Here is a 25,844-nt window from a genome sequence, read left to right as displayed (position 1 = left end):
ACATTAAGAAAATAAATACAATGATCCAAAAAACACAAAAACATAATCGTGAAAGTGACTAGACAGCTAAGTCACTTGTACATAAAGATAATTCATCATTAATCATGATAGAAACAACAAGACCACCCCACATGTCTTTCCGTATCTAATGAAGTCTGTTTAGCGGAAATTCATCAGGGGTTATATGGCCCAAAGTTTTCAAGGGAAAGCAATGCCTATTCGTTGCTGTACACTGGTTTCGTCTACCTTGGAAAAAATCACACTAAAACCATTATGGCATTGTCCACAAGTCCTTCCAACGTCGGCATTGAATGTGACCCAACTCGTAGGAACTCTGGACCAGTGGTCAAAACAAGACCCGTGGTGGAAGACCGGTATGTGACAAAAGTAAATTATAGGTAAAGTAATAGGTCGTTGCATGAAAACGTGGAGCTCTACTGGTCCAACTCGTAAGGGCAACGCCTCACAATCGTCCATCGTGTGCTCCTCACCGATTATCTCCCCACTCGCGGGAAAACCACGAACGCCAACCGTTCAGCATTATTCACGATGAACAGAATTACCACCAGTTTTTTCCTGCACTGACAAACTTAAAGTGAGATACTTGGTTTTAGTTTTGTGTGAAAAGTCTTTATTAGTGCCTTTTTATGATACAACCAATTTTAGAGTTAAACCTATCCAGCAATCAAATCATTCTATACGTATATACAGCTTCTACATATAACACTTAATATACAAAGGAAACTACAGTACATAAGTGAAGGAGTCTTGCTCTTCTTGAAAGAGCAACAATTTGTAGCGTAGTAGCTAAAAGATGAACTGAAGCAAGGCAGTAGCAGAACAGATCATGCGCTCATTTAACAAGCTTGCTGTATATCGCCCTAATTATTGATGTAGCGAATGTGTGTAGAATACGCTCCTCAACTTTAGTCCCTAGATATCTTTATTGATGGAGGAATCCACGTGCGGGAAAAACCTGGTTTAGAGGCTTTTTTGAAAGCATGTAGTAAAGAGAGGTCTGACGTGAATAGGCAGCAAGTTCCTTGTTCGAGAGCTACTATAGTGACGGAGGAGACCCCAGTGATGTTTTGTACTATAGGAGCATTGCTATATTCAGTGGGGATTTAAGATTCCCAGTGTGAAGGCGGCTTTCTTTTTTTTGCTCTAAGGATTACAGGTCCAAACTTTTGATAGCTTTGGAGGTTATACAGAACACCTGGAAAGCCAGTCTGAACTCAACATTGTGCTCTAGATACGTTCGGTGAATACTGGTCCCATTAATAACTATCCCACGGTATTTTGCACTGTCGCTTGCAATCAAATATGCTGGAGCATTCAAGTAGACTATTTGCATGGTCCTTATTAATCCTACAGCTGGCAACAGCATACTTCATGCTGCCAGTAATCACCCATGCCACATCATCAGGAACATACCTCATGGTGAACTTTTACGAATTAAAAAGAACTGTACCCAAAATGCAGAGCTCTGGAAACACGCAGAAACAAACATTAAAAAATGTATAAGTGGCTATGACATGAAAAATCTCTAAAAAGCACTGGATAAAACCAAATTAAGAAGTAGAGCTGAATTACTGTCTTCCAAGACCAATAACTCTTCAGAGACACCAGCCAACAAAATAAGTTTCATCACAACGCATAGCTCTAATGCTCACCAGGTGAAAAAACTACCAAACACTGGGCCATTTTGCAACTTGATCCAGATCTAAGGCCACATATGGACAATAACAAAAAAATATAATCAGTCCTTTAAACTCAAGAAACCTTCAGTCTATAAGAAACATGGAAGCAACAATGTGCATGGCAATTACAAATGCGGAAAACGTAGCATATGTCCACAATCAGTAAACGGAAAGAAATCAATATCACTCCCAGATGGAACCACACGCAAGAGTATGCGCTTCAACTGCAACACTAAGTTTGTTGTTTATGGCATCAAATGCGTATGTGCCGGGAGCACGATACACCCCCTAAAAAGCTAGCATTCTGGAAAATTTGAGAGCTATCAAGAACACAGACTTGAAATACCCATTTCCTGACAGAACATAGTAAGGATAATGTTGCACGAATAAAATATTTCGGAATGGACTAAATATTATGCCACCAAGAGGAGGCAACAAGGAACTGCTTCTCAGACGTAGAGATGCATTTTGGATTAATATCATGGACACATGTAATGCAGGCCTCAACTGTGATTCAGAGATGAGCCACTACCTGTGACCTTAGTTGGTCGTGCTCCTTGCATAAGTATAATTTTCACTATCTTTCTCCTAATGATTATAATTTGTCATTTGTTTTAATGGGGGTGCATTAGCCAATCATCCTGCTTTTAATTACTGCAATACCTTAATGTTATGTTATTTGTTAGGTTTTTTGACATTTATATAGCGCTCTATGTATCATTGGTATGACCTCAAATCGCTGGTAGGTTGAACGCCCTTGGGGACCGTAGTGCAGGTCAGTTGAAAGAGTAAGGTGTCATAGGGTGCACCAGTTGTGTGCAGCTGATGCAATGCCTGATGGTAGCTGCATCCTAGCACTAGGTGTGGTGCTATTGAGATTAGTTGAATGTGTGCAGTCTAGAGGGTGGACACCAAGACTGGGTTTTGGCTGTGTTAGGCCGGTGTAGGACGCTTATGTGTGCAGCTAGGACGGTTTGTCATTGGAATCTTTGTATGTGAGCAGCTAGGCCGAAATTGATCGAGGGGTGTAGCTGCACTCTAATTGTGTGATGGTGTAGAGAGTAAGCATAGTGATATGGGAGGTGAGTGTTTGGGTGGAGTTATGATCTAAGGAGTTCGCTATTCCGGATTTCAAGCGTGCGCTTACTTAATAGTGACTTAATAAGCGTATTCAGTGGCATCATTGCTCGGGATCTCATTGAGAATTGGTTATCGGGATGCAAAGTTCAATCGCTTCAGGTGGTCGTGGTAGACATTACGGAAAGAGCCACATCTGTAGAGTTTTGCGGAATGTCAAATAATCTTGGGTGTGCCAAATATGTGGGGGGGAGCAAGTTCCACAGAGTTGGGGCCATGGTTGAGAAGGCAGATCCTCCGATCCTGACAGAGTTAAAGGTTGGAATCACTAGACGGAGGGCAGTGCTTGATCTTAGGGTGCGGGATGGGAGGTATGGTTTTATCTTTTCTTGTAGGTACAACGGCCCGGTCTTGTGCACTGCTCTGTGAGTGATGCATAGGGTCTTGAAGGTGGCCCTTCGTCCGATTGGGAGCCAGTGGAGGGTTTGAAAAGCTGGTAAGATGTGGTCTCTTAAACCCAGTGCAAGGAGCAGTTTTGCGGCAGCGTTTTGGGCTCTTTGGAGTTTGTCGAGTTGGTATGCCGGAGCTCCTAGGTATAGGGAGTTGGCATAGTCCAGTCTCGACATCACAATAGACATAACTGCGTCAAGTCTGTTGGGGTAGGAGAGGTAGGGAAAAATGCATCTGAGAAGTTTGAGGTGGTAGTGACAGCATTTTGAAACGTTGATCTGATGGGAGAGGGTTAGGCCTGACTCCATAGTGAAGCCTAGGTTTTTCACTATATCCGGGGAGGGGGGCCCATGGGAGCGGATGTGGTAGAAGGGCAATATTGCTGCATGTAGTAGCGTGTGTTGCGTGTAATGTTATGGGGTGCGCGTATTAGGAGATTTCGTGATTGGATCGTGTCATGAGCTGGGCGTTCGCATAGTGACAGTTGGAGACTGCTTGTTTGCTGGACAGGGCGCCGGTGCCCTTGCTCGGATCTTGCTTGGATCAACAAACTGAGCCAACACTGGAATCTGTGGGGTATTAAACCTCATATTAAAGTCCTCCATCACCACCAAATTGGTAAACATTATTTGGAGAGCTGCTACAAGGTCCAGCAAAGGATTTAAAAGCACCAAATAAGCACCAGGTGGACGGTGTACAATAAAAAAAAATGCCACCTGGTGCACCCACTCGTCTTTCCCATCTGAGAAGCAGGTGAGTGTGCCCCCCCATCCGCGACCCCTTTAACTTGTTTTCTGATGTTTGATTGCTGCCCCAGGCCCTGCGTTGCCCCATGCTTCCTGGCCTCCTCTTCCTGGTTATCCCTGTCCCGCCTGCCTCCCAGCCCACCCCCTACCCCTGATTGGCTACTGGCAAGCGGTCGCCTGGGTCTAGCGACCCGTTTGGTGCACCCACTCCTCTTTCCCATCTGAGGAGCAGGTGAGTGTGCCCCCCCATCCGCAACCCCTTTTCCTTGTTTTTGGTGTTTGATTGCTGCCCCAGGCACTGCGTTGCCCCGTGCTTCCAGGCCTCCTCTTCCTGGTTATCCATCGCCTGCCCGCCTCCCAGCCCGCCCCACCACCCCATCATGGTCCCGCTTCCTCCCGCCTCCCGACCCGCCCTTCATCACTGGTCCTCCCAGGGCAGCCCCCAGCGGTTAAGGGCCCAAAGGCCAAGGGCGACTCCAACGGAGGCGGCTCCAGGAAGTGTCAGCAGGTGTCCGCAGGGGAAGCCAAGGAAGCCACCAGACACCGACAAAACCGTAAGTGTTGGCTTGGGTGAGGGGTAGAGCAATTACTCTACTCCAGAAAGCTCCAGCCACTCTAACCTACCTTTAAATGGCCTGCAGCCTAATGTTAACCAGTGATTGTTAGCATATGCCACACTTAGATGGAATCTCTAATAGCCTCTTTGAGAAAGCTGAATTTAGAAGAGTACCCAATTGCATTTAGAAGTTGCGCCCAATAGCCTCTCTGAGAAAGTTGATTTTTGAAGTGCACCCAATTGCATTTAGAAGTGTATCCAACTGCATTTAGAAGTTGCGCCCAATAGCCTCTCTGAGACAGCTGAATTTAGAAGTGTACCCAATTGCATTTAGAAGTGTACCCAATTGCATTTAGAACTGTACCCAATTGCATTTAGAAGTTACGCCCAATTGCCTTTGAGAAAGCTGAATTTAGAAGTGTACCCAATTGCATTTAGAAGTGTACCCATTTGCATTTAGAAGTTGCGCCCAATCGCCTCTTTGAGAAAAGTTGAATTTAGAAGTGTACCCAATTGCATTAAAAAGTTGTGGCAAATAGCCTCTCTGAGAAAAGCTGAATTTAGAAGTGTACCCGATTTTGAAATGAACAAAAATGCATAGAACTGACCTGTCCACACGGAATTGCGTGACGTACATAATATGCTTTGGAATGCAGGGAATACTTCATACCACACCCCACGCTTACCCTCTCCCTTACACCACCACTCAATTAGAACAAAGAGATACTATGACACCATTCGGTATAACTGTTCTCATATCAACATCTCCCGCTCACTCCCCATCACTCTAAGTAAACATTGCTGGTTTCGCACCCCCCAGCCAGGCGTTCTCCTCAGGCCTAACGCAGCCACACTCGATTTGGATAAAGCCGGCCAGAGCGAACACATACTCCTGATCTCTCAACCACCACACCTACCGCTAAGAAGCAGCTACCACTTGAATTCCGCACCAGCTGCACACATACCTGGTGCGCACACGCACTTTTTGGACTCTCTCTACTGACCCGAACTTCGGTTCCCAAGGGCGTTCAACCTACCAGCGCCTTCAGACCATACCAATGGTATATAAGGCGCTATATAAATGCAAAATAACATAACATAACATATGTAATCCTTTGCAGAGACTATGCCTTGTCGGTTGAGTTATGTTATTCCAAGTGGTTAGTTAGTGTCCCTTTGCAGTGTGACTTTGGTTATAGGCCTCTATCCGGGATATGGTTATATTGGTGTTGGCCTTATAGGGGGGCGACGTGTTGTAGGACTTGTACGGGTTGTTGGCCTAACTGGGGAAGAGGGGTTGTATGGTCCTCTGGGTCGATGGCCTTTTACGGGGGGGGGGGGGCACAGAGGGGGGGGGGGGGGGAGTAGTAGTGTGCGCTTACGGGAGGACAAGTGTAGTAGCGTGTGTTGCGTGGAATGTTATGGGGTGCGTGTATTGGGAGCGTTCGTTATTGGATTGTGTCACGAGTTGTGTGTTCGCATAGTGACAGTTGGAGACCGCTTGTTTGCCGGACAGGGCGCCGGTACTCTCGCTCGGATCTTCACCACAGGAGCATATGAACAATAAAGCTGTAACATCGTAACTGAGCTGGCTCCGTGTGCCGCTTCATCCGGAACCATACACCTTTACACTGCACACCATGATTTCAGTTTCATCAGGGTTGAAAAGGAGGTGGTTTATCGTCATCGATCAGTCAATATCGTAGAGACAGGCTTCAAGGTCGGGAAGGGGGTTGGTGCCTGACTTGGGAGTTCTTAGGATAATTTGGGTATCGGCAGCGTAGTTGTAACAGGAGATGTTGCGCAGGCAGATGATTCCTGGTAGAGTGGTCATATAGAGGTTGAACAGGAGAGCAGATAGGCATGCACCTTGGGGTACTCCAGTGTTCACCGAACGAACAGTTGAGACAAAAAGGGAGCGGAAGAATGAGGCCATCCATTTGAGAGTAGTGCCAAGGATTCCTATGGAGGGAAGGTGGTCAAGGAGGATTGAGTGGTTAACCGTGTCAAAGGCTGCAGAGAGATCGAGGAGAATCAGTGCTGCGCAGCCTTCAGAGTTTGCAGTGACCTTGAGATCATCCCAGATCGATAGAGTGGTTTCAGTTGCATGTCACGGTCTGAAGCCTGTTTGTGCGGGGTTGAGGAGACAGTTGGATTCTACAAAGGAGTTGAGCTGAGAGTATTCAGTCCGGTCAATGAGTTTAGCGAGAAATCTGGTGTTGGAGATCGGTCTGTAATTCTTGGGGGTCAAGGGATGCCTTTTTTAGAAGTGGCTTCACATGCGCTATTTTGAAATGTGGGAAGACTCCAGAGGTGAGGGAGTCCTTTAGTATGGCTCTTGCATGTTCTCCTGCGCAGGTAGATGAGAATATTTCTTTCAGGACAGAGGTAGGGCAGGGGTCAAGGGGTCACCCGGAGGTTTTGCTGGCTGATAGTAGGTCATGGATCTCGTCTCTGGAGATGGGTTTGAAGGAGTCGAAGGTAGGGAAATTGGGTGTCGGGGCAATGGGATCGAGAGGGGTCAGTGATAAGAGGGTGGGGGGGAAGACGAAGGACAGTGGTGTTAAGGGATGTCGTCTTGTCAAGAGCAGCGTTGTAGAGGTGTAGGAAAGGGAGCTGCAGAGTGTTTGTGTGGGGGTGGATTGGGTAGAAGCGCAAGTGGGTTTGACGAATTCTGATATGATCATGTGGAGTTCTTTGCTGCAGTTGCCACAGTTGAGAATTTGTTTATTATAATAGGCTTTTTTGGCCTTTAAGATTTCAGCTCTGTAGTTAGGGTGGGGCGTGAACCATTTGGGGGACAATCCATTGCGTGAGGAAGCGGGGCGCGAGAGGAATTAGTGAATCATTAAGCCAGGAGTCGATGGTTAAGGCTCTATCAGGGATGTGGGGCGTTTTAGGGGGACGAAGAAGCAGGGCTTCAGCTAGGTCAGGGAAGGATCTGGACTTCGTTCCAGCTTTTGAGATCTGGGGGAGCGGTAGGAGGAGGGGCTCGAGTGCGGATAGAGAAAGGGATGGCATAGTGGTCGGTCCTGATGAGTGGTTTGGGATGGGATACATAAACCAGGTCATGGGAGCTGAAAATTGAATCAAGGGTGTGCCCACCTGAGTGGATTGGACCAGATTGGACCAGTCGTATGATGGGAGAGGTTGAACATATCAAGACCGTCAACCAGCAGATGAGTAATGGGGTTGTTGGGGATATCGAACCAGATATTGAAGTCTGTAAGAGATGGGCTATTTACTAGAATGGTAGCTATTGAATCACAGATTGTTGGCGAAAGGTTGGTCGTATCCAGGGAGTCTGTATATGTTTAGGAAGCTGTGGGAGAAAGTCAGTGGTAGGGAGAGTTTAACTAGAAGGGATTCACAGGAGGGAATACATGTCTAGGATTCGACTAGTGAGACGGAGAAATGAGGATTGAAGAGGACTGCTACCTCTGGAGGGCCTATTGTGGGCGATGAGCAAGTAGCCTTTGGGGGCTGGGGAGAATGCTTCATGTGCTACAGGGGCAAAGTCATCGGAGAACCAGGTTTCAGTGATAAAAAGGAGGTTGGGCTTGTCAGAGGATAGGAGGTCAAAGATGCTGTGTCTGTTTCTTGCTACGGAGCGGGCATTAAAAAGGATGCAAGCGACGTTGTGAGAGGATGTGGTTTTCGGGGTGCTCATCGGAGTGGGAGCTTGGGTGCCCGGGAGGGTGGTGGGTGCGGTAGGAACATTCAGGGTGAGGCAGGTTGCAATGGGGTCCGGGAGGGGCTGGGTGCCTGTGCACTTTGAGTGTTACGTCGATGGGGGGCAGAAAGAGTAGGCGGGCGGAGGTGGATTTGTGAGAGACGAGGGGTGGGTCAGTTGGTGTGTGGGGGTTTAGGCAGGTTGATTTTCTAATGAGTCTGGAGGGCGCTGGAGGTTTGGGTGTAGAGGGGGAGAAGTGAAGTAAAAATTAGCATCTAACAATGCAAACCGCTAAGCCAATGCAAGATGGCTGACATCCCCATTCAGCGTGAAGCTAACGCGATGATGTCATCACGCCTGAACACCAAATAGGCGGCCATTTTGATTGCTGCATCAAAAACACTGCAAAGGCAAAATCAGGACCATCACATTCCAAGCCTTTATAAATCATGATAAGCACTAAAGCAGTCAATACCTCTGCAACTTTTCCTTTCTCCTCACAATTCTGTTCTTCCTCAATTTAAGCACCACTCCATCTAGATTGTCCCCACAGCAATATGATCTGAGCAATAACACACAGGTGTCCTTTAATCTATAGGACAATTGTGTGCCTAAATAAGAATTTGAAAGATACATTATGAAATACGAGTCTACACAACTAAGCAGGGGAACTATCCTTCATGAAATTTCAAAAATCAAGTGAGTAGTTTTAGAAATGACTTCTAAATGTGACAATATCAAAATGTATTCTTTCTGAATGTATACAAATGGGAATCTGCCAGTTTTTCTTTTCGCTTTAGTTATAAACCCATGATCATTTGGATTAATCCTCCTGATGTTCAAACCACTATGTGCTAAGAGGGGAAACACGTGTCGAGGACTTTCAGAAATTTAAGACAATTTGAATCACCTCAAAATAAAATTCTATTATTCACAACAAAACATTTGTAATCTGGCAAATTTCTTCTGTTGGCGCAAATTGGAACCCAGTTTTTCACCAACATATTTGCGTGGTCCAGTCTGGTTGGTGTGATTGCAGTAATGGCCATGTATTTTTGATGGAAAGAGAACCTTTCTTTTCCTAGCTTTTTAAGGTGCAAAAAGGCTTGCGAACATCGCTCTTATGTGGCCTACATGGATAGATTTGAGTCAAGAGATTCCCAATTTGCTACAACAGATATTCAAACCATGGTTTTGGGCACGGCCGCTAATTGTATGTTTCTTGGAATACCCAACATCCCAAACAAGAACACCCCACATGTATACCATTCTGTCGGGAATGCTACTACAAGTACCTGGCATGTAGTGAGCTTGAAGATCGGCTGTTTGTACTTGCTTGTCTGCGACTATGCCCCTTTGGGGCGTTTTAGAATCTGCTGAAATTTTGCTACCTGTGCCCACTTGTTCTCTGATCTATTTAGAAACTCCATTATAACAGATTTTCCGGACACACCAATATAAAGCTATCCATCAGGGTTATTTCAATTATATTGCGATTCTTTTTTTTATTATTATTTATTATTTTATTATCAGTTCCTGTGACCTCAGGAAGAAAAAAAATGATAATACTATTAAAATAAAATTCATTCAAGGTGCCCAGCTATCACATTTGATCTATTCAGACTGCGCAAACCCCTCCTTATCTTTTGTTTTACACCAATACTCACTTTTCACAAAGTGTATTCTCGACAAAATCACACTCGGCCCAGTTTTAGTAATCCCAGAATTAATATTCCAGAGCTCGCCCTGTAGTAAAAATCTAAAAAAGCACACCCGGCAGATGAGCCACCAAACTTCAATGGTTGGCTTGTGCAAATCTGGAGTTCCTCGTGCATCCAAACACTACACTGTACTCATTTCCAATTATCCAAAATTAGTTAAAACATAATTTCTCCCAATCATTTTAGGATACCACGTTTCCGCCATACCCTCTCACCCCTCCAGTGCAGATGCATAGTCTACTTAAAAGGACCAACATACACACATTCTATTAGAAAACATTCTCACTCGTTGCCTAACCCTCTAGCTTCTGTCTGTAGCATTCGTCCCCTCTTTCCCCCATCCTCTTAATGTTTAGCCTGCTCCTTACCCCCAATCGCACTCAGACTAACATATGGATACCATTGGTGGGGGAACAATATGCCAGATCTCTGAAGAAGTACAAACACTCAGTCCATGATGGTGGTGAGATAACCAGTTTTAAAAAAAGACTTGCAACAGTGTAAAAGCGGAGAAGTGGGAGAACAAGTGGTCCTTTGTGGTGCGCTGAGTATTTTTTCCCTGAACACTACTTGGAGGCAGAGCTTTGCAGCAGTGAGCAGCTACCAACTCTACTTAACATCATTTCCAGCGCGGAGCGCGCGCGGAGAAGTGGGAGGACAAGTGGTCCTTTGTGGTGCGCTGAGTATTTTTTCCCTGAACACTACTTGGAGGCGGAGCTTTGCAGCAGTGAGCAGCTACCAACTCTACTTAACATCATTTCCAGCGCGGAGCGCTCGCGGAGAAGTGGGAGGACAAGTGGTCCTTTGTGGTGCGCTGAGTATTTTTTCCCTGAACACTACTTGGAGGCGAAGCTTTGCAGCAGTGAGCAGCTACCAACTCTACTTAACATCATTTCCAGCGCGGAGCGCGCGCGGAGAAGTGGGAGGACAAGTGGTCCTTTGTGGTGCGCTGAGTATTTTTTCCCTGAACACTACTTGGAGGCGGAGCTTTGCAGCAGTGAGCAGCTACCAACTCTACTTAACATCATTTCCAGCGCGGAGAAGTGGGAGGACAAGTGGTCCTTTGTGGTGCGCTGAGTATTTTTTCCCTGAACACTACTTCGAGGCGGAGCTTTGCAGCAGTGAGCAGCTACCAACTCTACTTAACATCATTTCCAGCGCGGAGAAGTGGGAGGACAAGTGGTCCTTTGTGGTCACTTGTGGACAGCGGGGGACGAGAACCTTAAACCCCTCCAGGATCTACATAAGGGGCACCGGAAGAGCGGTAAGGAACCTGATACACTCACACAGACGGCAGTTGGGCCGGGAGACTGCGGAGGGCGATTCTACCTCTTTGATCCCTATCATCGCTCAATCTGTCACAGTGGGCTACGACACATATCGGTGACCGATATATAACCTGCATAGCACGATCTCAGTTCTATCGCAATTTACGGCATACCCCCCAGTCAGACGTGCGGTGGTGTGCTCCGTAAAGAGAATGACTAAAACAAAAGCAGGAAACACTAGGTACAACCTACGGAAAGGCAATAATGAAAAAGTGGAGAAACTACCCCCTAAGATCGCAAATAAGGCAACAGTAAATGGGGACAGTGTTATACCTGAAAAAGGTACTATTCCTGCCATGTTTGGGAAGGGTAAGCCCAAAGTTAATACGGGGGCGGATATTGCCGCACCAGAAAAGGAGACTCTTTCGCCCATTCATAATGGCAGTGACGTTTTAGACTCTACCAATTATCAAGACATCGATAATAATTCATTACTGGAGCTTTGCTTATCTATCCAAAAATCAATGGCAACTTCAGGCAGACCAGTAACCTCAGTTGAAAGACCCACAATTGTGGTGGAAGCGCAGATCCTGAATCCGGCGCATAAGGAGCAACAAAAGGACATAGAGATCCCCAGTCCTAAATGCACGGATAACTGCACAGGCAACTCAATCTCTGATCTATCAGGTATACTTTCCATTCAGCCCACACCCATCCCATCAGTACAACCAACGATGGGACGACTGTCTGCATCCCCCAGTCTCTTCATGGATCCTGAAGAATTGGACCACACGGGCGAGCTGTGCAATGGGATGCCGAAAGACTCCAATGGCTTAGCCATAGCAGAGTTGCAGGCTTCCATGGCATCTCTCCAATTTGCGCTGAAAATTTTATTACAGTTGTGTGGGAGGATTCACACTAACACCATCATGCAATTGAGGACAATGAATCTGACTGGGAGCATGGATCCAACATCATTAATACCCCCTGCAATGGATGAAGCTCCAATATTTACGGATCAGCCGGACATAAAAAACCCGGAGGAGACCGAGGAGGTTAATACGGCAGTACCTTTAACCAAAAAGCAACGCAGACAACAGAAACAAGATGCTGCAAAGAACGCAGTGGTAGAAATCGCCTCCCCCCTACCGGCTACCATTCCCACGGCTGCTCGATCAAAAAAAAGCAAGAGAAGGGGTCGGAAGGCAAAGAAACGTGCAAGAAAGGGGATGGGATCTCTATCAGGCTGGATAATTCCAGACCCATTGCATGAAGCTAAAAGCATGGCCCATGAAGTCGTGGACTCTGAATTATCGATCAGTATCATCGGTGAATCGACTAAATGCTCGACACCAGGTCGAATTGAAAAAACGGATGGTGAAGAGGTCCGTGCATCCGTGGGGGGAGAGGAATCGGAGGAAGTGGAAGACACTGGTGCAAGTAAAATCTGCATAATCAAAAATCTGCACCAGAAAAAAAGAGACGTATGGCTGACAAGGACGGATGTACTAGCTAAACTACACATGATACCACAGTTGCGTGTTATACGCTCGGAAGACTTCCTGTTTGTCGAACCACTGGAGGTGCGCAATCCAAATGTTTCTGCTCTTCATTGTAGTGTGCTAGCATTGGCACAGCTGATTCGAACACATAAGAAATCTCTAATGCAGATTGGTGTGGAAGTTGATGCGAATAAAGATAAGGAAGATCCATGCTTGCCCAGCAAGGATTATGGGACCTCTGAGAATAAGATGGGCAGACCCCCGCAACCACCTAAGGAGAAGGTCCAATTAACTGATATTCAGAGTACTCTGAAATGGATAGCAGACTCGTTACCGATGGTGCTTCGGCAACCATGAGATTGCTTACTATTGAGCTGGAACACCCATGGACATCAGCATCTTCTCTCGGATAAGGGCTCTCTGGCATTCATCAACAACTACCCTATTATATTATTGCAAGAAACTTGGTGGACATCTCCCATGGATATCGACGGGTATATGACATATCACACACTGGCGAAAAAAGGAGAGCGGGGGCGCCCCTACGGGGGTCTATCTATTGGAGTGACTAACAAGATCCTGAGTAAAAAGATACCAGCGGTTAATTGTGATTATATATGTGCCGTTGAAGTGAATCAATATAAAAGGACTAAGTGAAAGAATACTATTAGTCAATATTTACAATCCCCCAGGTGCAAGACTAAGAGAACTTATCCAAGAAACCATGCATGAACTTTTTGCTGAATGGAGATCAAACAATGAGAAGTTCCTTGTTATTGTTGCTGGGGACTTAAATTGTCATATCAACAATGGTGGAGGCACTGGTAATAACCCTCTGTTATCCAAGAATAGCTTATGGGACCTCCCGTCTACGGATAAGGAGGGGGAGGGTTGGCTTGGTTTTTTTGGCTGTTGGGAACTCGAAATAATTAATGGGCGCACACAAAGTGACAGGCCGGGCAGGAATACTTGGAGAAACAGTAGATCGGGAAGTACTCTTGACTACATCTTCACTAGCTGGGAGGTGGCCCTGATAGTTTGTGATATGGTGGTAAAAGAATGTGAATGGAGTGACCATGACCCCCTGATTCTAACTATGGGAGTTTCGGCCCACAAAAGGGAGGAAGTCAATCTGGGGCACTTGTTGAGCAACCACTCTCATAATCGTATTTCCTGGTCTGATAAAAATATATTAAAGGCCACTATGGCTATGGAAGAATGGGGCCCTGATTTGATCAAGCAATTCTATCATATGTCACCAGTGCAAATTGAGAAATGGATTAGTGATTTCTCGGGTAAACACGGCTCCTGTAAAATGAGAAAGATGGTGGGAAATTCCGTGAAAGAGGTTGTTTATGATAGGGACATTAGAGATAGAAAGCGAAAGCTTAGAAGTGATATCCGACGGATTAGAAATGGCCCTCTAACTAGAATGGAAACTGCCATTAAGCTGAGGAAAGTGAAAAATGATTATCGGTGGTGGCTAAAAACACACAAAAGGTCTAGAAAATTGGCAGCACATGGTCAGCACACTGTGTAGTAGAAACACTCGGAAGATCTGGTCTATGCTAGGTGAAGTCAGAGGACAGAAATCCACTTATATGGTCAACCCTATAGGTAACACTGAATGGATCGCTTATCTGGAAAAGCGTAATGGTGGGATTAGTAATATTACTAACAACCCGGTGCATATGAAACCTAAAGCTCACCCTTTTGTGATAACTATTAAAGAGCTTCAAAGCCGAATTGAGGAGTTAAATTTGTCCCGTGCCCCGGGGCCTAAAGGACTCTCCAATGCGGTGCTGAAGCGAAATCCCCTTTTCTGGGCCTGCCTACTTAAAATACTTTTTGGGAAGATCCTACGTGAGGGCCAAATACCTCCATCTTGGCAGACAGCAATCCTCATACCTGCATTTAAAAAAGGCAATAGAACCGAACCTGAAAACTATAGGCTATTGTCCATGTTGGATTGCACTGGCAAGATATTTGCTGCTCTTATACTTAGTGAACTCCTAAAATGGGTTGAGAGCGCGGGCATTTTGGATAAATTTCAATGTGGCTTTAGGGCTGGATACTCGACCACACATAATCTATTCATAATGAATACATTGAGAATTAAGGCCTTAACACATTCTAATCCACCATTGTATGCACTCTTTATAGATTTTAGGGCTGCTTTTGATTCGGTGAATCGTTCTCTCCTATGGAAGAAACTCAGTAGATTGGGATGCCCTGAAACCTTACTTTATTATTTAGAACTCCTACACACAAATAATACGGTACAGGTTCGATTAGATAACGCTGGGGCAGTGACTAAACCCGTCCCCCAGACCAGAGGAGTGAAGCAGGGTTGTGTCACAGCCCCCACTCTGTACAACTTATTTGTATCTGATGCGCCAGAATGCTTACAGGGAATCAACAACTGCCCACCAAAGATTGGCCCTAGTCATTGTCCCATGCTTGCATATGCAGATGATTTAGTGATCCTCGACCATACCTTTAATGGGATCCTAAAATCTGCTAAACAGCTATGGGATTATGCGGAGGCCAACGAACTTGAGATCAACATCAGCAAAACAAATCTATTATTGTTCTCAGCTGGAAATGTAGCCAGACCCCGTATGATGATAGGAGTGACTGAAATTAACTATACCCCCAGCTATAAATATCTAGGTGTTGAATTTGATCACAAGGGAAATTATCTTACTTGTATTCAATTACGCAGAACAAAAGCAACTCAATTTACAGCACTCATATACAAATTCACGCGAGAACGGAGTGGTTTCTCTATATGGGCGGCACGACAGCTGTATATCCAATGTCTGGCCCCGATGGTCACCTATGGGCTTGATCCCCTCTACAATATGAACTTGGGATGGCTACAGCCGGTTGAGGGTAATTTCTGGAGGAAAATCCTCGGCCTCCCCCAATGTATACCCATGGCCCTGATTAGATTGGAACTAGGAATTGGTTCCCTCAGAGCCATGGTTTTGAAAAAACGAATGGAATTATATATCCGTCTTAAGAACGACCCTGGAAATGGCCTCCTAATTAGTATCAGCAGGGAGATGGAGGCAGGCAAATTGAAAAACTTTGAAACCCAGATGGAAAAACTAAGTGAGGAAACCTGCTGGCAGCCGGAGTGGGGTCGAGAAAACAATTGCTTGTTCAACAATTTTGCGTACCGTCTCAAGCTATGGGACTGGCAGTGTAATTATATTCACCTTGAAGGACTGAAAAGTTACAGCTTTGTCTCACACGTTCTCTACATTTTTATGAAGGCGCAGCCGTATTTAAACCTCTGTCCGTCGGATCAATTGAGGCGCTTTCTTCTACTCCTTCGTATTAACCATCTCCCAATATTGGCGGCCAGGGGTCAGGAGATGGGTCTAGCAAAAACGGTGAGGTATTGTAGAATCTGTGATCTGCCCAATGAACTTGAAACTGCTCGACATGTTCTAACTTCGTGTACTGGGATGAGAGCTAGCTATATCAAACACCTTGGTAGATTTGTGCATAACCCTGAATTCATAGAGCAAGCAGAATTCTGGATACAATGTATCAATACCCTTAACCCAAAACTACATATGGCACTATACCAGGTATGGTGGGACGCTTTTGCTTGTGCACTACAAACCCACAGAGGGAGCCATGGAGTATTAATTATGTAATGGGAAATGCACATGCATGCTTGTCTATCCCTTCTCTCTCTTATCTACACCTGTTCAAGAAACATAGTTAAACAAAGATGTTTATGTATTTTGTTTAGGTATTTATGGGAGGCTATATAGCTGTAAATCTTGTACATTTTGAAATATCATATGATCATAGGATTCTATGAGGATGAATACCTAATTATCACCTATTTATTTCTTTTACTGTTTTACGCTTTTTTATGTGGAATATGTGTAAAGTTTGTACGTATGTACTAAACTATATCACATTAATAAATAAATAAAACAGACCATATCACATCACATGCAATTTGTCATATTGCAAGAGGATTCCACACCCAGTTCTAGGAGAAAACGCACTTTGACATTAGGTGCTGGATGATCTACACCGACACAGGGTGGAATGTGATTGAGACCATGTCAAAATAACATAGAACTCACTCACCTTTATGTCCCCAGGGCCTCACATTACAGTACAGCCTCTCAATCAAAAATATATACCGGTTTTCACCAGTATACTGATCTCTTTACAAAATAAAATACACTGTCAACATACAATATGTGCTTCTCATGATTCAATAAGATTTAATTAGTTACGTTAAATAAACTCTTGCATTTTTCTTATCACTGGTTTCCATAATAAAGAGGAATTTTTCTCTTTTTCCAACATTAGAGTCAAGGAGCACTGGTTTTTACAATTCGTTTTCCTGTAAAACTGTCAAGTTAGCACACACTTTGCAGTAGCGCTTTCTAAATATTCCATTCCTCTCCTTTTCAAAGGGGTGCGAATTTGGCATGCAAAATAGATAAGGTACCCCAGCATAAGTATCACAGCAGAATATGGGTTTGTCTTGCATGTGTGTGTGCGACCTGCAGTAGGGTCGAAACCCAGCCAGGCTACTGCTCCCTATAATCCTTCCTAGATTGATACATTGAGAACCATAAAAATTGGATAATTACAGCGATGAGAAGTAGGAGGAATGCAGTACTATATAAAATCATTATATTATGGTTTAAACCAATAAAGAGGGGCCGATGGCCAAATTGGACTAGTTTTCACTCTAGGGTCACTAAAAATACTGTTCATCACACATGCTCTGCTTGATGCTGCAAAAAATATGTTTTATCCCAATCTTTGAGTAATATATATGGCCATATGCCAAGTAGATATGTGCTTGGCCATCCAAAGAGACTCATTTCAGCCGATTAAGCGTGGTGGAAAGAATTGCTGTGAAATACCTAGTAACAATATCAAAACTATTTTTGGATAATTTACGGATTGGGATTCGCCACAAAGCCCCACGTTACAGCCTCTCACAACAAGAGTTATTAAAGAGAATTGAATAGTGTCTAGGCTTTAAATCAATTTGCTCTATACCACTCACATGCTCATCCAGAATCGTGGAATGAACTACATAAAATGTGCATGCAGCAAACCCATTTTACTTTTTCATACTTCTGCGATAGGGAGAAAAAATATATATATATTACGCCAGTCCATACTTACATCCTGATTTTTTCAATAAATCATACATATGCAAATGGTAGCATTTCTTATTGTGTAAACAGTTTGATCCATTGCCTTTTACAAATCCTCCAGAAATAATGCAAAATAAGCACATGGATGTTAACCTTGTCTAAGCCAATCAGAATATTTAGTATCCGGCCAATAACTACTGGTACTGACTGCATTCTGAACATTCGGGCTTCAAAAGCAGACAGGGAAACTATTCAATTCCCAGGCAAGATTTCTTTCAACAAGACACTTCCTCTTTGTGGGGAAGTTTTTTTGCTGCAACATGCTTTTGGACACATGAAACAATTCAAAAACATGGTTAAACGATTTCACATGACACCAAATGCAGGGTGCAAAATCTCCACTAGCCACCTGGCTAATGCCAATTGGCTCTTGTCGAGTAAGAATTGGTCTGTATTCTGTATGTATAGAATAGAGGTGGCGAGTGACGAAGTCTGGCAACTTGAAATTGTCAAATGTATGTTCATAATAAACCTGTTTCAGTTCAACCAACTTTGCAATTAAAATGCTTATCTTATGAAGTCAACCTTGTCATTTAAATAACAAAAGCACATTTGATATGATATGGCATTTGTAAAGCGCCTATACACAAGTGTTTCAAGGCGCGATGAGGCAAGGAGGGGGGGAACAGAAGGAGGACAGAGACAACAATTTTAGTAGGCTAAGTGACTGAGATCTTGCAAGTGCACGGGAGGCTGAAAAGTCCCAGGGGAGGAGAGTGGGGGGCAGTGCTATACATGGGATCAAAACAATAACAAGAAGTGCGGCCAGCAGGTGCAAGGGTAAGTGGAGACATAAGGTGTCCAAAAGTGCAGGTAGTGGCACTGTAGGGTTACAGATACAGACCCAAGTGCAAGGGTTGCCAGGAGGCAGTGCAATGGGCAGGTAGGGACCTGGGTCTCAAATCAGAAGGTAGCCATGTGACCAGTGTAGTATCAGACAGTAGTTAAGCAGGGGAGACTAATAGAGAAAGCAGAAGCAAAGAGGAAGGTCTTGAGGTGCTACCGGAGACGGTTCTCCATGAGTTTCAGAGAGACAAGAAGGCTGTTCCAGAGGGAGGCCCCAGCCGAAGAAAGATATGTCACCAACTTGTTGCTTGGAGAAGCGAGTGACCCTGAGGGAGTTGGAGGAGCGAAGAGCTCGAGTAGGAAGGTATTTACGAAGAGAGAGTTGGAGGTATGGACGACCCAGGCCCCAGAAGGCCTTGTGGACAATGCAGAGTGTCTTGTACTTTTAAATGTAATAACTCAGTCTGCCTACTTACTTTACTCACTATTAAAGTAACATTTACTTCTCTACTTCTCAACCAAAACATACATCGCTACTACCGCTATGTGTTAATCGCCATGGAGACCTCAGGAGGGGCTCATAATCGCTTGGGATAGTGACCCTTCCCCAATTTATGGGCTTCTGGGTAGTGGGTCATTATCCTGTGATAATGATCACTCCCTAGTCTATAAGGCTATATTTGCTCCATTGTCTGCACTACTGTAAATATTTACCAAAAATACCAGCAGTGGTGGGCTGGATTGGACGGTAACAGTGCAGAGTTCAAGTAATAGGCTGGGCTCTGGTGCAGTTACTGGGACAAGATATGTCAGGAGGGGGGGGGGTTGATGGGGTGGCAGTGTAGGGGGAGAAGAATGCCAAGGTGCCGGGACACGGTTACTTGGAGGTGAGAGGTACTGGCCTAAGGAGGGAATCCAAGATTTTACCATGAGATTTACCCCATGTTCCAGAGATACTGAGTGGCTAGCGCCTTCTCCCCAGGTGCCAATATAGAATATGGCTCCAGGAGCATAGAGCCACTCACTGTTTCCTCTTGCTCGATGCTTCATCAACGTATAGGAGAATCATTCAAAAGAAACAGCAGTATTTGGAAAAAATTGTTATTGCATGTAGTAACTTGGAAGGGTCATCAAGATTCTGAGTTATGCAGACTCTTCAGTCATTTGCGAGTCCCATTGGATTCCATGTGGTTTCATGTTAGGTATTACGCATGCAAAAGAGGAGTTAAACTCCTAGCAGCAAAACAGCTAGGCTTCTAAAATACTGGATGTTTAAAACATTGGATGTTTTACAACGATGACCAAACTTGTAATGTGGACCTTTGTGTTTCTATGTGTCTGGTGTATATGTGCCAAACCCTTCCATTTGAAGCAGCTTATCTGCAGAGCTGGCCATTGTGTCCTTTCTAGCCAGCTCTTACTTCATACCTGAAAGACTTGACTTCCATTAAGGTTGGAGTGTTAAATCAACTGATTTAGGGAATCATCATTTTTTGTTCACAGCTATACACTTTTTTTCTTGAAAGCTTTTTCTAATGTACGGCAAACCACAAAGGCATCTAGTCAAATACACCATGGATGTGGTCGGAAAAACTTTGTTTCAAAGTTACTTGATGTGCCACTATGTGCGCATAACGTGGGACCCTACAAGGAACTGTAAAATTCAATTTTTAGAAGATGCCCTCCTAGTGACAGTAAAAACTTGCATGTGTTTTTACTTGTCTCATACTAAAGTGCTCATAGAACACTGCAGTTCATATGCCAATAAGGAAGCTTGCTGAAAGATTACCTGAAGCTGTGCATGTGAGCTAGAATGCCTAATCGCCTTCGCAGATCTAACCTAGATGACGAATAGGAAAGCATACAGGGCTAGGATATTTTCCCCGGCTATTGACTTTGCATTAATGTGAAGTGCCTAGGAATCTTGTTTTGCCCTTTCACAAACCGGTCTCTCCACAGCAGGGTACACAATTTGCACTCACCACTGGCTGGTAATATTTGACTGTTGGCGAGTAAGAAATGGTGTGCTATGTGTATGTATAAAACATTGAGGCGGCAAGTGACTTTTTATGGCTGGCTAGTGGCTTGCAACATGAATTTGTGCTCCCTGCTTTACAGTCTAGACATACTCCCTCTAGAAATAAATGACTTCTATTATATGGACAAAAATCACATACACCTCAAAGAAGACCTTAAGAACAGATAAAGGGCCTCAAGAACAGAAGCGTTGGTGTGAGCGGAGAGGATAATTAATTATTGGTGTCTGGTCCTTAAAAAACTAAAGATTCTTGAGATGACATCATAATCGTGATAATGGAGTAATTCTAGTTGCAGATACTAGGAGATCACAAAGCACCAAAAATCCACCATGGGTTTTAATAGTCAGTGCAGGAATTTAGCGCCTGGATTGGCTGCTGAACTTGTGTCTCATTAATACAACGGATTTGCTCTTTCAATCAGTTAACATGGTGCATGTTGAAACTAACACGCTTACAAGATCAATAGCTAGCCATTGATGGTAGCAAACACGTGTGTGTTAAGTGGCACAGCGAGTAGAGCGCTCGCTTTGACATCAGTGCAGAGCCTGCGAACGCAGGTTCGAATCCCGGCAGCGCCAAACTCAGCGTTTCATCCTTCCGAGGTCGATAAATGAGCACCACACACCGTGGGTAATAATAAGCAGCGCTCAGATACCTGAGGGTTCGTAGCGCTATATAAATGCCAAATTATTATTATTATTATGACTATTTTCTTTGAACTAAATTCTGTGACACATAATTAAAGAACAAACCTGGTTCCTGTCCCACCATGAAATACAGCAAACAGCTCCAAGGTTGGTCAAGAAAAGGAAAGCACGAATTCTAAACATTGATGGGATAAAACAAATCTACAGAATGGCACCGAAACTAAACTGTAGACAACAGAAATACAAATCGATTCTAAAACCGTTAGTCTGCACCTACCTGTGCAAGAACAAAAAAAAACTGTCCCCTTACCCAGGGAAGCGCACCCCCTATTCAAACTTTTCTTTAAGTCAATCTTTAGCTCTATTCTGAAAGTATTTCTAGGAACTGTGCAAGTGTGTATATAACATGTACGCTTCCTTACTATTCCTTGTGCCACGTCCCCTGACTCCTGGGAAAGCCACAGCCATTGGGTGTATGTATATAGATACATAGAACAATAATTATAAGGACTGAGTGACATGTAACCCACTAACCGAAAAGCTCAAATGTCTGCATACTTAACTCACACAACCACCCTTTCACACGCCAAACCGCACACCTCAACACCACAAGTCACACCAACAGCAAACAAGGACTCACATCCATCCGATATTCACACCCAAGCTCAGAGCACAGTGAAAACCTAACTGAAGCTGCCAACAGGACATCACCTTTCACACTTTCCTACTCCCTCTTCACCCTACTAACCCCACCCCACCTTCTTGTTTGCAGATACGCCTGGGGACCAATTCCGTTGGTGACGGTGTGCGGTACAACCGTACAAATACCTTTAACATTAACATATGTCGCCCTGTGATAAATTGGGAATATTCAGTCGCTACCTTTGTTGCTTGTGTACACATTGCTGCTCATTACACGACCCGGGAACCATAACACAAGGGAAATACGCACCCAATCGTTTTCAAACACCACCGGCAAGTTCCGGCGCCACAAACTATCACGAATACCCTCTGGTTCCCATAAAAAGGGACACGCTATCCGTCAACCTCGAGCACGGGAGCAGCTATGGAAACCGGTCGCACATGTCTTACTGCGGTTTGTGATACAGGCGCTCAGCAACGGCGTCCCCAGCAGACCGGAAACGTGATTGTACGGTGTACTAACAGATCAATGAACCTGAACTTCCCGCCTCTTGCGGCAGAGCAACACACAGGGCGTGCTCTCGTCACTCGGGCCCGCCCTGCTCCGCGGCCAGCCTCAGTTTACATTGACAAAGTGCTCTCTCCCTCATGCAGCCCCCTCCTCGGGTGCAAACTTCCTGGAAAGGCTATTTCCACCCCGTGATGCTTTGGACAGCAGACTCATTGTGTGCATTAACTGTTCGTGAAGAAACAATGCACATATAGGTTTGTATTACAATGTAAGAAATACGCTGGGCATATCTTCTCAACGGACGGCAGGCCATTGATGCAACAATGTTGATCTTTCGCATGTTTATTTCAACCCCATGTCCAACGTGTCCCGCTACAATATTAGCAAAGTAAAACTACCGCCTTTTCGGCTGCATATTTTCACGGGACAAATATTGACAAAATCTAGCTATGTAAAATATAGCTTAATATACATAAAATGGGCATAAAAAGGTAATATTCAGATCGTAAACATAAAAAGACAACCCACTTAACCTGTGCACTCAAATGACCGGAGTTTTCTCATTTTAAAAAAACGGCGCACTTCAAAATGGAAGAAGCGCTAAACTTCAACATTGCCCGGTACTGACCGGTTTACACGGTCTCAAAAAACGTGCCTTTAACCAGGAGCCAATGTGCGCGCAGATTATTATAATCCGCTCTTGGTCCTCTTCGCGAGAGCAACAAAGCTGCCTGCAAGCAGCCTGCCAGGAATACACGGCATCTGCCTGGGGCGGGCAGGAAAAAGCGGAGGTCGGGCTCAGCGCCTGTCAGTCACAGAGGGGTGTCAAGTGAGCGACTGAGTGCGTCCTGCAGGCGACATACTTATGTGGTGTCGAGTCAGTGCACGATGCTACTACTAAGCATGCCTCGTGATGAACGACGCGGAAATAATTTCCAAAGAACCTAGTCCATTGTTCGCTTCCCGATAACATCCCATTATATGAAGCCATCCCATTTCTCCTTTGAAGAGCGGCAGGGGAATCCAATCCACCGTTGTAGCCAGTGTGTGAACAGCTGCCCCCACTACAGTGAGGGGTTGAGGGCTTATGAGGGACAGTGCGCGGAGTAGCAGCACATGGTGCTCTTGGATGCAGTCTGGGGAGTGGGGATACGCTCACTATAAATATTGCATCATGCAGACTGGAGCGAAGAGGCCGTCCTCCTCCGCACAAAGAGCCTGTGTGAGGCGATGTAAGAAAGCATGGAGACTGCCGAGGAACGAGCAGTCGCGCCGAGGTGACGACTCTCACATGAAACGACGGTCTGCTTGCAGGGGTAGGCGCGGTGCGTGTGGTCGGTGAAGGCAAGGGCATAGGAAGACTAACCTGACCAGATAGGCTGGGTGTAGGAAACGAGGCGCGGTCACTTACCCTGTGCTGACGGCGGCGAGCACTCGCAGCTTGTGTGTGGGTAGGTGGCCCGGGATCAGGAAGGTATAATAGGCAGCGTGCGAGGGGCCGGCAGGATGCTGCCGGTGAATGGATTGCGATTGGAAGAGAGCACAGGGGTCCCTGCTGCTGAAGGAGGAGTTTGTTGCTGATGAACTTTTTCATTCGGGGGACACACATTTTCCAGAAATATGTGCAAGCTGTAACCAAGGTGCCCCAATCCACTAAGGGAGGAAGACATTTTTTAAAAAAAATAATGGGTGAAAATGGGACCTGTTACTGCACACTTGTGAAATATTGAGAGGAAAGAACTACAATGTTTGTACAGTCTGTTTTATGGGTGACATTACAAAACCCAGTAGATAATAGGCGACTAGTTGAACACAGAAGCGTTTCAAATTCATTTTGGTGAGGACTTTGCCCGCTCTATATGTCAGAATAGGATTATATATATTTTTTTTATTTGAACTTTTACTTATTTACAATAAGTTATCAAAATTTCGCCTCATCTGCAGCTGAAAGAGAAAAAAACTTCAACTACATACAAATCATATGCATGCTGGATGTGCCAGTATTGGGGGTACACCTAGGCTAACATTTCGGGTGGCACTAACTTCAGAGATTGTCGGGAAGGAGAAAACGTACGTGTGGGGGGTGAGACTATTCTAGTGCAGCTTAAATGTTACACGCGGTTAACTCTCTCCTTCACAACTGAAACACACGTAAGAACTGCTTTGAGTGAGCAGTTTCCTGTCCCCTTACCCTTCCAATCACTGCCCTGACATGCAAGTACTAACCTCCCCATCATGACTTCAATTGCCTAAAAATGTATGTAACATAATGAAACGTTTTGCATTAGTAATTGGCTGGCTTTTGTTAACTGTGCAGTTACAGTTTATGGTCCGTGTCCTGCTATGGCTCTGTAGGTCAGGCACAGGGGCGTTGCTATGAGGGGTCCAAGGGGGCTATAGCCCCGTGTCTTTTGGTTGTAGCCCCATATAGAAGCTCAGGGGGTTACAATCAAAAAGGCTAGCTAGCCCACAGTCCCAAAATTAGCGTAGCCCTGCATTGTTTCCAGACCTAACACCCCTGGACTCAGGCAGATTGTCAACCTAGCCCAACATGTCAGGGTCTGCAGGGGTTTAAATGATCTGCCCATTGTCGTTGCGCCACTATTGCTGTGTAAGGAAACACTCACATTAGCTTTGCATTTAATCCACTAAGCTTCTACAACTCGTGCTCATTCCGGCTCCACCAAAATACACTCTTATTTCCCCCATGTACGAACAATATCATGCTAGCTTTGCCCAAAATGCACTAATGCCACTGTAAGAAATCACATCCATATTAGTTTTCCCAATATACGGAAGTATTTGCCATATAAGAACACGCTCACAGTGCACTAATCGGACTCCAAGAATTCGTATCCACGTGGTGTAATATTATATACAGCAGTATTTGCTATTTATGAACATTCATGTTTGCTTTGCTCTGAGTGCACTGACGGCACTACAAGAAATCATGTGAATGCGCAAACATACGACTGGCTACATTAGATTTGTCCATTATACATCAGTGCCACTTTACGAAATAATGTTCTTGTTGGTTGATTCAGCTTGCGTGTAACACATTTATTAATTTTGCCCATTATGCACTAATGCCGCTGTAACACGCCTGGCGGAGAAGAGCGTTCCATGGTGGTGACAAAGTTTTCCTTCCCCAACACATCCATGTTCTCATGTACGCATTCCCATCAACCCCCGCCCACTCACCTGCTCGGCCCGCCCTGAACGCATTTCACATTCACATTGCAGTTACTGACACACACCGAAACGCCGCACCCATTCGTACACACGCTCTCAACCGCATGTACCCGTACATAGA

At 44.9% G+C, this 25,844-nt stretch overlaps 1 protein-coding gene across 4 annotated transcripts in view; it reads right to left on the bottom strand.

Moving 5' to 3' along the window:
• The window catches only part of SLC7A1 (solute carrier family 7 member 1), a 552,639-nt gene that overhangs the window by 526,632 nt on the left and 163 nt on the right, over nt 1-25,844 (bottom strand). For 2 of the 4 annotated variants that reach the window (XM_069640690.1, XM_069640693.1), the window contains exon 1: nt 23,943-24,037. The exons of the other annotated variants lie outside the window; for them this stretch is intronic. The gene's annotated coding sequence lies outside the window, so the exon portion shown is untranslated. Of the gene's footprint in view, nt 1-23,942; nt 24,038-25,844 lie in introns of those variants that run through there. 4 annotated transcript variants of the gene reach the window in all.

This window comes from Ambystoma mexicanum, chromosome 7q, assembly GCF_040938575.1.
Source record: "Ambystoma mexicanum isolate Mex_15411 chromosome 7q, UKY_AmexF1_1, whole genome shotgun sequence".
Classification (NCBI taxonomy): domain Eukaryota; kingdom Metazoa; phylum Chordata; class Amphibia; order Caudata; family Ambystomatidae; genus Ambystoma; species Ambystoma mexicanum.
Note: the sequence above shows the minus strand (reverse complement) of the source record. Positions and strands in the feature narration are given on the sequence as shown.